This window comes from Arvicanthis niloticus, chromosome 1 (assembly GCF_011762505.2).
Source record: "Arvicanthis niloticus isolate mArvNil1 chromosome 1, mArvNil1.pat.X, whole genome shotgun sequence".
Classification (NCBI taxonomy): Eukaryota; Metazoa; Chordata; class Mammalia; order Rodentia; family Muridae; genus Arvicanthis; species Arvicanthis niloticus.
In genome coordinates, this window is record NC_047658.1 from 7,351,926 (window position 1) to 7,366,658 (window position 14,733).

Genomic DNA, 14,733 nt, shown 5'->3' on the forward strand with positions numbered 1-14,733 from the left:
CTCAGAAAATCCCCCAGGTCCTTGTTCTTCTCTGCTGGAAGGAGGTTAGTCAGCTTGCTCTGGGGATCCTGTGTCCATTTGCCTTCTATAGGAGCCCTACCGAGTGCACCCAGCTTTTATGTAGGTTCTGGAAGCCAGTATTTTGATCACCTTCATCATGCAGGCACCTTAAACCCTAAGCCATCTTCCACGTCCCTTAATGATTGAATTATTAGTTATTTATTGTTTTGGTGGCAGGACTCACTGTAGCCTCTGGCTGGCCCAGAATGAATGAATATGAAAAAAAAAATATATATATATTCTGAACTCAGCCTGGTCTACAGATCAAGTCCCAAGGTAGCCAGGGCTAGCCTCAAAAAACAGAAACAAATCAAAATAAACAAGTAAATAAGTAATCAAATCAATCAAAAAACAATGTCCCCTTGAGAAATATTCAAAATAAAATGTTAAATAAAGAACAGTGTTGGCACAGTGGTGAATGGAGTCTGTGCACCTTGCTATAGTAGATAGTGGTGAACCATTGATGTTTTTAAACACTGTTGGGGGCTGGAGAAGATGGCTCAGTGGCTCTTTCACACTGCTCTTTCAGAAGACCAAAGTTCATTTTTCAGTACCTGTGTTAGTGAGCTCAAAACTCTAGCCCCAGGGGATCCATCTCCTTTTTCTGGCCTCTGGCACATGAATGCATATGTTAACATCCACTCATGGGCATGTGTTTACAAATAAAAATAGGCGGGGCCTATTGGTCCGTGCTTTTAATCCCAGCACTTGGGAGGCAGAGGTAGGTGGATCGGTGTGAACTCTAGGCTGTGTGATGATATGCTGTTAAAAAGAAAAAAGGAAATAGAAAAAAAAGGAGAACAACTTCAAAACACATGCTGGGATCCAAGTTTTTGTGTAGGGAAATTTTCCTCAAAGACTCTGTAGACTTTGAGACATATTCACATTAGTTAATTTTCCCTCCCTGGGTAAGTGGCAGTGTGGTCCCTGAGCTGCTTTTAGCACCAGTAATGACACCAGTCACAATGACATCCCTGAGTCCCTACTGTGTATTAGTCCCCGGTTATGAGTGTTCTTACAAGAAAACAAATATTATTTAAAATCATCTTTTAGTTACTTAATGTGGATGGGTGTTTTGCCTGCACCTATGTCTGGGCATCACACCCATTCCTGGAACCCTCCGAGACCAGAGAGATCACCAGATTTCCTGGAGCTGGAGTTATAGACAGCTTCGGGTCACTATGTGGATGCTAGGAATCAAACTTGTGTCCTCTGGAAGGGCATTCAGTGCTCTCAACCTCTGAGCCATCTCTTCAGCCACACCCCTCTTTAAAAAAAAAAAATTAAGATGGTCTCATGTAGCTCAGGCTGGCTTCAAACTTACTAATTAGTCGGAGACGACCTTGAACTTCTGCTCTTCCTTCCTCTGCCACCTGAGTCCCCGGTTTATAATCCCCTGGGTTTATAGGTGTGCACCACCATGTGCAGTTTTATTCAATGACGGAAGAGGAACCTAGAGTTTCTGTATGTTGGGCAAGGACTCTGCCCTCTGAGCCACATTCCCTAGTCCTATGGCCATCCCTTTCAGTTTTGAGGGTTTTGTTTGTTTTTGTTGTTGGTTTCCCCACCAAGACAGGGTTTCTATACATGGCTCTTGCTATCCTGGAACTTGTTCTGTGCCTTGAACTCACAGAGCTCCTCCTGCCTCTGCTTCCTGAGGATTAAAAGTGTACCCCACCATCACCTGGCCTCTTTCAGTTTTGTTTTGTTTTGTTTTTTTAAAAACAGATTTGTTATTTTTATTTTATACATGTGAGTGTTCTACCTGCATGTATGTGTGTGAACCAGGCTGGCCTCAAACTCAAAGCAATCCTCTTCAATCCTCCTGCCTCAGCTTTTCCAGCATTGGGATTGTGGGAATACACCACATCTAGCAGAAAGTTGTAGACAACATATATTTGATCTGGCTTTCCCATCCTGTTTAAGGATATGTCGGTTATCTATTGCCACATTACAAGCTACCCCGAAAACTCAGCCCCACTGTTTACCTTACTTGATATCTGAGGTTAGGAATTTGGGAGTGACTCTCTGCGTGGTGGCTCGGGACTGCTCATGCCGGTGGAGTTTACAATCATATCAAAGAGAGAGTGGCACACTGAGGATGGGATCCAGTTTGCGCCACTTCCTATGGCTCACAAGCTAAGAATGAGTTTTCCAAGCTAAAATAGCTAGAGAGAGAAAAAAAAATCAAAGACGACTTCCATTATGTGATACTGAAAATTATATGACTTCAAACTTTGGTGTTCACAAATAAAAGTTTTATTGGCACCGAGCCACGCTCATTCTCTTGCGTTATCTAGTGGCTGGTATCTTGCTTCACCAGTGTTGCAACATTGTGGCATCACCCACAGTGCTTTAAAAGCTTGCCTCACCCATAGTGCCTTGCGCTTGTGCACTCAAGCCAATCCCGGTACAGAGAAGGTGCGCCGTCCTTTCAAAGAGCTGACTGATGCTGTGGGGTCTTCCTCCAAGAAAACGCTCAGATACAGGTCTTAACAGGAAACTCAAGTGTTATATTACTTGTGTCTGTCTTTTCGTTGGAGGCACAAGAAGTGGCCGCATCCTCAGAGAGGCTGCTCAGAGCAAACGATGTGGTGTCTGGTGTAGCCTCGTCTTAGACATGGTGTAATCCCCTCTGTCAGCGTCTCATCACCCCTAACAACCTTGGTATGATTTAGGAGATGAACACCCCCAGTTCTGCAGCTTAGGAGGTCACCATGGACCTGGCTGCCACAGACAACCTCTGAGATTTTTTGTTGTTGTTGTTTCTCTTTTTGAGAAGGGTTTTTCTGTGTAGCCTCAAATTCAGTCCTGGTTCAATTTCCCGAGTGTTGTGACTAAAGGCCCATGCTTCCATACCTATTTAATAGCTCCTTCCAACCTGCGTGTTGGCACAGGACTTCAATCCCAGTACTGGGGGAGGCAGAGGCAGGCATATGCCTGTGCGTTTAAGGCCCGCATGATCTACATAGTCATTTTCAGGCCAGCCAGAGCTACACAAAGAGACCCTGTTAAGAAAAACAGCTGTTTAGGGGCTTACAATATGTATCATCTTTATGGGTCTGAATTCACGCCAGGGAGATGCAGCAGCCTGGCTCTAAAGTCTTCTTCCTTCCCTCCATCCTTTGTTCTACATCATCACGTACAGAGATCACAACAATATACGTTATTTCAAAATTTAAAATCCATTTTACTTTAGCCTGTGTATGTGTCTGCCAAAATGCATGCGTGGAAGTCAGAGGACAATTTGCAGGAGTTGCCTCTCTCCACATCTTAGGGATCAAACTCAAATCATCAAGCTTGGCAGCAAGCACCTGACCCCGTTTATAGTTTCTGAGACGTGATTGGCTGGCCCCGGTGCCCCAGAGATTTGCCTGTCTACATGGCTTCTTTCCCAGTGCTGGGGCCTCGTGATCTGAGCTCAGGTCCCCAGAAAGCACTTCACCCAATAAGCTATTTCCCCAGCCTTCCTAGTCTTTTTTATTTTTTATTTTTTATTTTTTCCCAAGCAGATCTCTGGGTTCGAGGCCAGACTGCTTTACAAAAAGAGTTCCAGAACAAGCAGGGCTACCCAGAGAAACCCTCAACAACAACTAAAGTTGTTTTGTTTTGTTTCAGACAAGGTCTCTCTATTTAACCCTGGCTATCCTGGAACTTACTATTATTATGGGGTATCCACCAGAGAAGACTACTCAGACTGAAGCCATAGAGAATCTTTATTAGGTGGCAGGTGACTGCATCGGGGGTTCTGGATCCCAGCGTAGCACAGAGCCTTTCTGAGTGAGTTTTAAGCACAAAAACCGTATCTAGGATTGATACGCTTCAGTTAACAAGAACAGATAGCCAGAAGCAGAACTACAGAAGATAAAAGGCAAGGTTAGCGCATTTAGATACTTTCCCAGAAGTGTGGCCTTTCATGGATCAGGTCTTTGTTTTACGTTAGGTAGATGTTGCTGTCTGTGTTCTGGGTTTTATACTCTGAATGGGAGGGAGTCATTTGGGCTAAGGTCTGGGGGCTTCGTAATTTTCCAGTGGTCCTAGTGAATGAGTCAAATTGTAGAGTGAAAAATTATAAAGGCCATTTTATGAAATATGTGTAGATTTTTCACCTTAGACCTGAGCAGGAAAAGTGCAGATTCCAGAACGCGGAACTGAAAATAAGATTTCAGTCCTTCACATTCCGGTGAAGGACATTGCCCCTGAATCAGAGGACACTTGCTGGATTACATTCCTCAAGCCTCAGGCAGCGAGCCCACCTGTATGGGGGGGGGGTTGGCGAAGCAGGAAGACGAATTCCTGACCATAAAAAATAGCCGTCTAGGTGGGGCTGTGACCGGAGGAAGTGAGAAATATTTTGTAATGACAGTATAGAGGACGGTGACTTGGTAAAACCACATTTTTTGAGAAGAATGGTTGTACTGAGTAATTTCCATGGCTATTAACCCTTTAGGGTGGGTTTCTCTTAAATGTACCACTATTTTTATGTTTTGTATCCTTGACAACCCCTCACCCCTTCCCACTACCCTGGTTTGTGGGTTTTCCCTTTAAAACCTTCCTCAGACTGGCTGGCGGGGGTCGGACCCTACTCCTGCGAGAGTACGTGGTCAGACCACTGGCTGCCAGCTCTTTTTCCTAATAAACCTCTGCTGATTGCATCCAGGTATGGTTTCTTGTGATCTTTGGGTGGTCGTGATTTCCTGAGACTTGAGGAAGGGTCTCCCGAGTATGGGGGTCTTCAAAATCATGGACTCATCCTGTTTTAAAGAAATGTAACTGGCCCTAAGGACTACTAATTTTACTGAGCTGATACATAATTGGCCATATAGTTTAAGATGGGGGGGGGGCACTGTTAATCCAATCAGAATAAGAATTAAAAGCTTAGCCAGGGCTGACAGCAGAGTAGTTAGCCAGACTAAGAGAACAGAACTGATATCAATGATCTGACTAAGGGCTTTGTCTCTTTCTCTCTCTCTCTCTCTCTCTCTCTCTCTCTCTCTCTCTCTCTCTCTTTTCTTTTCTCTTTTTTTCTCTTTTTTGAGTTTTTTTCCCAAGCCATGAGATTTTTTTTTTTAATTACCCCTGATCAACTAGCATAGAAACAATAGGTTTTCCCCAAAGCCAGACACAGTTTCCTTTATCTCAAGCCTCTCCAGTGTTGTAAGATTGTTTCTGCAAGGGAGTCTAACTGCTATGCTAATACCTCTAGGTCCTGATCAATCGTCTACTTAGTTTGGAAAGTATCCGAAGAGGTACAAGGCAGAGCAGCAGCATCAGGATAAGGGAAGGGCCTAGGTTAAACGTTTGGATATCAGACAGGTTTTAGGCCCTCAATAGTCCTCTCACATTAATCTGGGCTGCCCCAGTCACAGTGGCTTTTGTCAGTCACTGGGCTGACAGTCTGGCTTGTTCCTATCCCTATGTAATATATGGTCTCAGTGTCTAAGCATAACCAGTGATCTTGGCTTATTTAAGTCTGGAAATAATTAACTCTAATCCCCAGGGGCCCTTCCTGTGGCACAGAGTCTGATTCCCTGGGTTTTTCCTGTTTTCCAAAGGCCAGAATCTTTTTAAAGGAAATCTTCAGTTCAATTTCAGTCTTATAACCCCAGTTTTTGAAATGGAAACTCAAAAATTGTTTCTGGCAACTATGAAGTCCACCCAAAGAGGCATGCATAGATTGTACACTCTGTATTCCTGCCTCAGAAATAGGTCTCCATGTAATAGTATCTTTTATGTGCCTGATGTAATTGTCTCCGAGGCTTCCTGCCTTGGTCTGCTAACCTAGGCCTAGACCTAGAAGCTTCTAGCCCCTGTACAATCTAATCTGGGCCTAGAGTGTTTCAGCCTCTAAGTCTTACTGCTAAGTAAGCTCACCCTTTCTAGTTCTTTCTGAACTCTGTCTGGTTCAACTCAACTGTTTTGGCTCAGAACTCCTCTCCAAGCTGACTGATTCAATCTGCCTTCTCTCAGCTTCTCTTGAACTGCTGTGCTTGACTTCAAACTAACTTTGACTATCTAATCTTCTGGCTCCATCTCATTCTCTGGCTTATTCTGTCTTCACCTGTGTCTAAATTGTTCTCTCTCTGCAGCCTGTCTCTCTGTACAACTGTCTCAGTAAAAAACTGCCTCCTCGCTTCCTCTCCCTCTCTTCCTCCCTCCCTCTTTCCCTCTCTCTTTCCCGGTCTCTGTCTCTGTCTCTGTCTCTCTCTCTCTGTTTCTCTCTCTTTCTCTCTCTCTCTCTCTCTCTCTCTCTCTCTCTCTCTCCCCTCTCTCTCCCTCTCTCTCCCTCTCTCTCCCTCTCTCTCCCTCTCTCTCCCTCTCTCTCCCTCTCTCTCCCTCTCTCTCTCTCCCCCTCTCTCTCCCTCTCTCTCCCTCTCTCTCCCTCTCCCCCTCCCTCTTCCCCTCCCCCTCCCCCTCCCCCCTCTACCTTTCTCTCTTCACTGCCCCTCAAGTAGTTTCCCTTTCCTGTCTCTTCTCACGAGAATTGGTCAGATTCTATTCTGTCAAATCTTTCTCTGATTTGTCACTTTGCCACTCAATTAGACATCACTTTTGAATATGGGTGATTCTTTCTACAAACTAACTTTACCTTCATTTTTTGGGATTAGAGCTGTGAACTAAAGATCTGTCTGTATTCCAGCCAGAGGATTAAAGGTGTGTGCTAAGGCTGAGCCACACTACAACTAGAAACAGGTTTTTCCAGTAAACAACACAATCTTGGGGTTCACAGTAGGATCAAATATCCTGCAACATTTCCAAATATTTATTTTTCTCCAATACAACCAGACACATAAGGAGGCTTCAGGCTCAGTGGTTAAGAGCACTGGCTGTTCTTCCAGAGGTCCTGAGTTCAATTCCCAGCAACCACATGGTAGCTCACAACCATCTGTAATGGGATCTGATGCCCTCTTCTGGTGTGTCTGAAGACACTGACAGTGTAGTGTACTTACATAGAAACAAATAAATTAATCTTTAAAGTAGGCTTCAGACAGGTGGATTTCTGAGTTCGAGGCCAGCCTGGTCTACAGAGTGAGTTCCAGGACAGCCAAGACACAGAGAAACCCTGTCTCAAAAAAAAATAAAAATAAAAATAAAAATAAAAATAAAAAAAATAAAGTAGGCTTCAGTGAGAAAAAAAAAAAAAGTAATATTGGTTGCTGGTCTGTTGTCACACTAGCTAATACCTTCCGTGTATCTGTCTTCCTCAGTTTCCAGCCCAGGCTGGAGGGTAAGTAGACCATGACCCCAAATTCATACTCATATCACAAAACACAGACTCAGGAAGTGGTAGAGGGGCAAGAAGTGGAAAGGCCAGGGGCCCGATGAAACCTTAATTCCAATGAGTCCATCATCTAGAGACTGTCCATTTAGCAGCCAGTGTCTGTGGCTTCTGCTCTTTTGACTTGGTGTGGTGAGTTCATGCTGTGATACCAGCTACCTTCACAGTCACAGGAGTGGAGAGACTCACCTCATAGGGTTCTTTCCAGGCTAGTTCCAGCACCCCGCACCTAACCTATTTGCTTGACTCAGACAGTCTCACTGGACTTGAGCAAGGGCAAACTGGTGGAGCTCTCAGAGGTCAGCTGGGTCCCTCCGATCAACGTATAGCCTCTATGGAGAACTGGAGAGCCTGTGGTGACAAGAAAAAATGATTAGAGAGTTCTGCCAACTGCCGGTCTCCGAGCCTGGGAAGCAGTGGTGGAGGTCGTCCAAACATAGTCTCATAGTGGGAAACTCCTCCCTTTATGTGCTGCAGTGGGCCACTGGACCAGCAGCCACATCTGACCTCTCCTGTGTGTCCAAACAGAAGGTGCCTTTATCAGACTTTACCTCTGGAGGTAAAGACCACGTGAGTTTCTAATATGTTTCCTTTTGGGGTGTAGGTGTCAGATCCCCCTGAAGTGTTAGGTGTCTTATTGATCAAGGTCCTGGGGATCTGGAACAACTCCTTGCTCATTCCCTAGGAGTCCCCTGGCCATCACACTCTTCACTGATTTAAGGGGCTCTGAGACCCCCTGGTGTCTCAAAGTCTAGTGTCTAAATCCCAGTGGTGCCTTGAGAAGTGTCGTGAGGTAGGCATTCACCAGAGAGGACTGCTGGGGCATTTAAGCCAATAGAAAGCCGTTATAGCTGGCCATTGACTACACTGGGTTTTCAGGATCCCAGTGTAGTAGCAAGCCTTTCTCAGGGTGAGTTTTAAAGCACAAAACCATATTCTGGGTTGACATACTTCAGTTAACAAGAACAGTTAGCCAGAAGCTGAACTACAGAAGCCAAAAGGCAAGGTTACTACATTTAGAGACTTTCCCACAAGTGTGGGCTTTGACGGATTAGGTCTTCATTTTGGCAGGTGTTCCTGTCCATGTGCTGAGTTTTACAACCTGAGCAGTACTTCCATCATGGAGTCCGTTGTGCTAAGGTCTGGGGCTCTGTTATACTGTGTAGAACAGGCTGGCCTCAAACTCATTGAGATCTACCTGCTTCTGTTTCTGGACTTCTGGGATTAAAACAGTATACCACCACACCTGGCTTTAATTTATATTATTATTATTTTGTTTTTTCAACTTAGGGTTTCTCTGTGTAACCAACCCTGCCTGTCCTGGACTCACTCGTAGACCATGATGGACACAAATTCAGAGATCCACCTGCCTCTGTCTCCCAAGTGCTGGGATTAAAGGTGTGTATCACCATGACTAGCCTTAATTTATTTTTTAAATTTATCTGTATGAGAGTGCACCTGTGTGAGTGTATGTCATATATATATAGGAACCATATATAGGTTCCTAGATCCCCTGGAGTTACCTGTGGTTGTGGGACCCCTGGTATCTTTGCTGGGATTCAAACTTGGGTCCTCTAGAAGAGCAGTAACGGAGGAACCATCTCTCGCTGCTCCTATTTCTATAAGTCACTAAAAAGCCAGGCCCACTGTACACACCTGTAATCTGAGCACTTGGGAGGATCTAGGATTTAAGGTTGGCTTTGGTTACAATGAGAATATGAGGGCTGGAGAGATGGCTCAGTGCTTAAGAACACTGGCTGCTCTTCCAGAGGTCCTGAGTTCAATTCCCAGCAACCACAAGGTGGCTCACAACCATCTGTAATAATGTCAGGGGCAGCTTTTCTTATACATTGAAGGCCTAAAATCAGCCATAGGCCTAAGTCAGCCCGCTAACACAAGGTCTCGGTCTCTGTGGAAAAAACATGAAACAGATGGCTAGACACTATTGTAAACAAGCAGCTTCGGTGGAAATTTGCCAGCCTAGGTTGTCATAGACCTTATAGATACATAGCCTTGGTGGATAGTACCAACTTAGATAAGGACAAGTGAATCATAGGCAGAGTCATAGTGGCCTGTCCCCTGAACCTTCACCCAGCTGATACTCTGTTCTGGAAGATATCTGTACTCCCCCTGAACATTTATGTTCCTGCGTCATCCCCTTCCCCACATCCTGCCTTTTTGTGTATATAACCCCTGTGTGAAAAAGTAAAAATGGCGATTTGATCAGACTATAGACAGATCGCCATTCTTTATGTCTTTGCCTGTTCCCCACCCCCCTTTCTTTCAGGTGACCTCCCCGAGCCCCTGTTTACTGCCCTGCTGGACAGGATATAATGGGATCTGATGCCCTCTTCTGGTGTGTCTGGAGAGAGCAATGGTGTACTCACATACATAAAGTAAATAAATAAATATTTAGGAAAAAAAAGAAGAATATGAGGCTTGTGTGCAAGTCCATAGCCAGACTGTGCTCTCAAAGTCTCTACAGAAAGAAAAGAAAGATGAGGAGGAGGCAGTAGAGGAAGAAGAGGAGGAAAGGGGAAGGAGGGAAGGAATAAAAAAGGAGAGAAAGATGTTTTCTTAAAGCCCCTGGGAGGCCAAGGCTAGATGGCTCACAAGTTCAAGGCCAGCCTGGGCTACAAAGCAAGGCTATGGTTCAAACAATAAACAGAGCAGAGCTGGGGAGGTGGCTCCCGGGCTAAGAGTGCTTAGCTGTGCAAGCATGGAGACCTGAGTTCAGATCTCCTGTCCTGTCCCTGCAGGACAGGAGTGTTCAGGGCCTGGAATCCCAGCACTGGAGGGCAATGGCAGGAGGGGCACCCAAAAGTGCTGACCTCCAAGTGTGCATGCCGGGTCCTCCACACAACCACAAAATAAAAGATGCTTTCTGTCAATTCAAATGTCACACTTCAGGGATCTGGGGAGATGGTGTACCAAACAACTGGGCTTTGCTCTGGGAGCTTAAAGCTTCCAGAGTTTGAATCCCCAGAACCCACATAAAAAGCCAGACTTCCCTGGGTCTGCTGGCCCATCATCTATAATCATGGTACTTTAGAGGCAGAGGCAGGTGGATCTCTGTGAGTTTGAGGCCAGCCTGCTCTACTTAGTGAGTTCCAAGACAGGGCTTTACAGGGAGACACTTTTTAGATAGGAGAGAGAGAGAGAGAGAGAGAGAGAGAGAGAGAGAGAGAGAGAGAACAGAACTCAACTTAGATATGTCTGCCTGTAGCCCCAGGATGGTAGCTGGAGACAGGGGGGTAATGAGGCCTCTGTAGCCAGCCAACCTAACAAAAACAGCCTAATTTCAGGTTTAGTAAAAGACATTGTCTCAAGGCAGGAAAGTGAAGAGCAACAGAGAAAGACACCCCATGTCTCACTCTGGCCTCCACATATGTGAGCATGGGCATGTGCACTTGGACACAGAGAGAGGGAAGGGGAGGGGAGGGGAGAGGAGGGGAGTGAGAGGAGGAGGGGGGGACGGGGAGGGGGAGAGGGAGAGGGAGAGGGAGGTAAAGGAGGCTGCCCTGGCTCTGTGGCACACTGTTTACCTCCACTCTGCCATTCTAGAGAAGCCTAAACAATGAAGATACGGCCTTCTAACTGGTCATCCTTGAGAGCTACAGAAGCCTGGTCCGCACTGGCCTTGAGAAAGCATCAGAAGCCTCTCTTCTCTTCCCCGTCCTCAAGTCGCTGCATTCAACTCTGTCTGCAGGCTGCTGGACTGTCGAGTCACAAAGAAACATTTGTAACTAGACCGAGGAATGTCAAGGTCAGTCATGATGTTAAGACCGGGAGATAAAAAGAAGTCCGGGCTCAGGGACACCCTGTTTTCCATGTCACAAGATGGGACTTTGAAAACAATATAACAATAATCCTTCTGTGTTCCTGGGGTTGGACCTTAAATACCCTGGTTCCTTGTTGTTTTCTTTGTCTTCTTCTCCTCCTCCTCCTCCTCTTACTCCTCCTCCTCCTCTTCTTCTTCTTCCTCCTCTTTTATCTCCTCCTCCTCCTCTTCTTCCTCCTCCTTCTTTTCATCCCTCTTTTCTTTTTTTGGTTTGTGGAGACAGGGTTTCTCTGTGTAGCCCTGGCTGTCCTTAAACTCACTCTGTAGACCATGTTGGCCTCGAACACAGAGATCAGAGATCTGCCTGCCTCTGCCTCTGCCTCTTAAGTGTTGGGATTAAGGACATGTGCCACCACTGCCTGGCTGAATCTTCCTTTCTTTCTTTCTTTCTTTCTTTCTTTCTTTCTTTCTTTCTTTCTTTTCCTCCCTCTCTTTCTTTCTTTCTTTTCCTCCCTCTCTTTCTTTCTTTCTTTTTTTTTTCTTGTTTAATTTCTATTTTTTTTTTTTTTGACAAGGTTCTACTCTGTAGCCCAGGCTGGAACTCATGGTACCTCTCTGCCTCAGCCTCCTCACCATGCCACCAGATGTGGGTAGAACCCTGGCTCTCAAGTTGCCTGGTGAGGCTTTAGTCACCATCCTCTGCCTTGTGAATATGTGTAGTCGCTGTGAGTCCACTGAAAGTTTTATCCCAGCGCTTGAGTGCTTGGCGTATTGAATCCTGGGTAGATCTCTTTGTCAAACCAGTGTGGTGTGTGGTGCTGCTCACCTATTGTCCCCAGGCTCAGGAGGCGGAGACAAGAGAATCAGAAGCTCAAAGTCATCTTGACTCTCTAGTGAGGCTAAGCCTGAGCTACCTGAGAAAAGTTTGTCTCAAAAAACCAGTTCATTCGGGGCTGGAGTTCAGTGGGAAGGAGCACTTGTTGCTCTTCCAGAGGAACAAGTTCAAGAGATCGAACCCAGGAAGGGCCTCATGCACGGTGAGCAGGCTGCCTTCTACTGAGCCACATCCCAGCCCTTGTGTCAGGATCTCTTGCAAGGACCTTAAGTGTCAGCTTCAGCTTGTTTCTCCAGCTAGTCCGCTCAGGCACAGATGCCTCTCAGACTCTTTCTCAGGATCTTGCCCTATTACATCAGGCTAATACATTTAAATATATGCCTTTTAACTCAGCTGCTAGGGGCCACCAGTTGCCCCGGTGTGGGCCACTCATTCCCAAGGGAGTCAGCCAGCAAGTAAACAGAAGGCAAAAGGGAGCGGGCTTTGGTGGCTCACGTCTGTGAGTCCAGCACTCGGGAAGGAAAGCTGGAGACCTGCACCTGCACAGCAGAACCCTGTCTCAAAGAGCAAACAAGGGGACATGAGTCCAAGTCACCAGGGCCACATACAGAGATGTGTGTGATCCTGAGCAGACACCTGAAGCTTCAGCGCTGGACTGAGGGGGGAGGAGGGGGAAGGGGAGGAAGGGGAGGAGTGGAGGAAGGGGAGGAGGGGAAGGAGGGGGACAGGGAGGAGGGGGAGGAGGAGGACTTGAGTTTGTTGGGCTTGCTAGTTGCCAGCCTAGCTCCAGGATCAGTGAGGGACTTTGTTTCAGGTAATAAAGCATTGTGTGATTGAGAAGACCTTCCATGTTCTCTGTATATCCCCCCTCTCTCCCTCATACACACACATACACACTTTTTTTTTTTTTTTTACAAGATCTCACTATATAGCCCTGGCTGGCATGGAACTTACCACGTAGCCCTCCCTCATGTTGAACTCGCAGAGATCCACCGTCTTCTACCTCTCTAGCTCTGAAATTAAAGGTGTATCTCACCAAGCCTAGCCCATACAACCAATATTTTTTAAAAAAAAAAATAGTATTTTTAAATTTTATGTGTATGAGTGTTTTGCCTGTTTGTACGTATTTGCATCAAGTGCTAAAAGAGGCCAGAAGACATCACCAGATCCCATGGCTGGAGTTACAGACAGTCGTGAGCTTCTGTGTGGGTGCCAGCCCTTCACACTGCCAATTTCTAAAAAGCTAAAAGGCAATTATAACAAGGGCTTCCACTAGTCAGCTGTCAGAGACACCAGCCTTCCTGGGTGGGCATGATGGAGTTTAGAAATGGTTATCTTTCCATTTATGTATTCATTGGCTTATTAATTAGCATAGTAAGTGCTAAAACTGAGTTTGAATTGATGAGTCAGTACACAGTGGTGGCTAGAATATTTTAGATACCTCTGCCCTTGTTTGAGCAGATTACAGGGATCAAGTGTACATTGGGGACTGACTGGATGTGCACTGTAATGATCCTGCCTTCAGGGACTAGTCTAGCGCTCTCATTTCTAGGGCTGCCAGAATATGGTTTTCCAAGGACATGGTCAAGTTGACCTTAAACGAACCTTGTACAAAAGGTGTGTTCATAACACAAAGCTGGGACCTCATAAACCTACAGAACAGGTTGGGTGGCTGCTTGTGCCTGCCTGTGTCATCCGGGGCCTTCATCTCAGTTCCCCTCACCTGCATTCCAGCTTCATTTCCGAGTATGTGTGGCTAACTCCATGTGGAACCAAGAATGACCTTGCTGACCCTCCTGCTGTCACCTCCTTGGGTGCACATACCACAGGGCACAGGGCTTCATACACACCGGGCGGGAGCACCGCCAACTAAGCAATGTCTCCAGTCTCTAGGCACTGGATTAATGCCCTGAACTAAGCCAAATTAGTCATGGGCAAGCATCAGCTCCATCTTGTGGGCGGGCATTGGCAGCTGCCCAGAGCAGGAGGAGGCCAATGTGGATTCACTACTGGGTAATTCGGTCCGAGAAAGGTCCTCATTACAGCTGGATGTGGTGGTGCGCATCTTTAATCCCAGTACACAGAAGGCAGACGCAGATGGATCTCTATGAACTGGAGGCCAGTCATCAGTCTGGTCTACTCTGACTTCCAGGCCAGTAAGACTCTGTCTCAAAAACAAATAACAAACCTAACAAACCCACCTGGGTTTCATCACATCTCGACACCTGGAGTATGTTTTCACACTTGGGGGAATCGTGTCTCCCCATCACTTGGCCACCCTCATCCGTGCTTGCTTTAAGCAACTCAGCACCAGCAAAGAAAGAGAGAGGTTAGCGAAGATTGGAATGATCACCATTGGGGGCGTGGCCGAGTGTGGCCAGAGGCTGCTGCACTGTGATTGGCGGGTCTGCGTCAGATGTGGTCTGAAGGGAGGGGCCATCTCTTAGGAGACCCCAGTGGCTAGAGAATAAGCCACAGGAGCCAATATCAGACAGGCTTCTGGGTTCCGGAAGGAGCTCTGCAGTAGAAGTTTGACTAGCGTGTAGGGGTCCTCACGTTCATCTCCAGCCCCGGCCAAAAAAAAAAAAAAAGAGGCAGGAAGGGAGAAAGGCAAACCATGGACACTCACTACTATTTGAAGAAACTGAGGCACATGGAGTTTATGTGACTTAGCTCACAGTCCTTTGTCCCACAGTGTAGCCTAGGCTGGCTTGGAATTCAGGTTCCTCTGGTCTCTTCCTCCCAAGAGCTGGAGTCACAAGTGTGAAGCATCATACT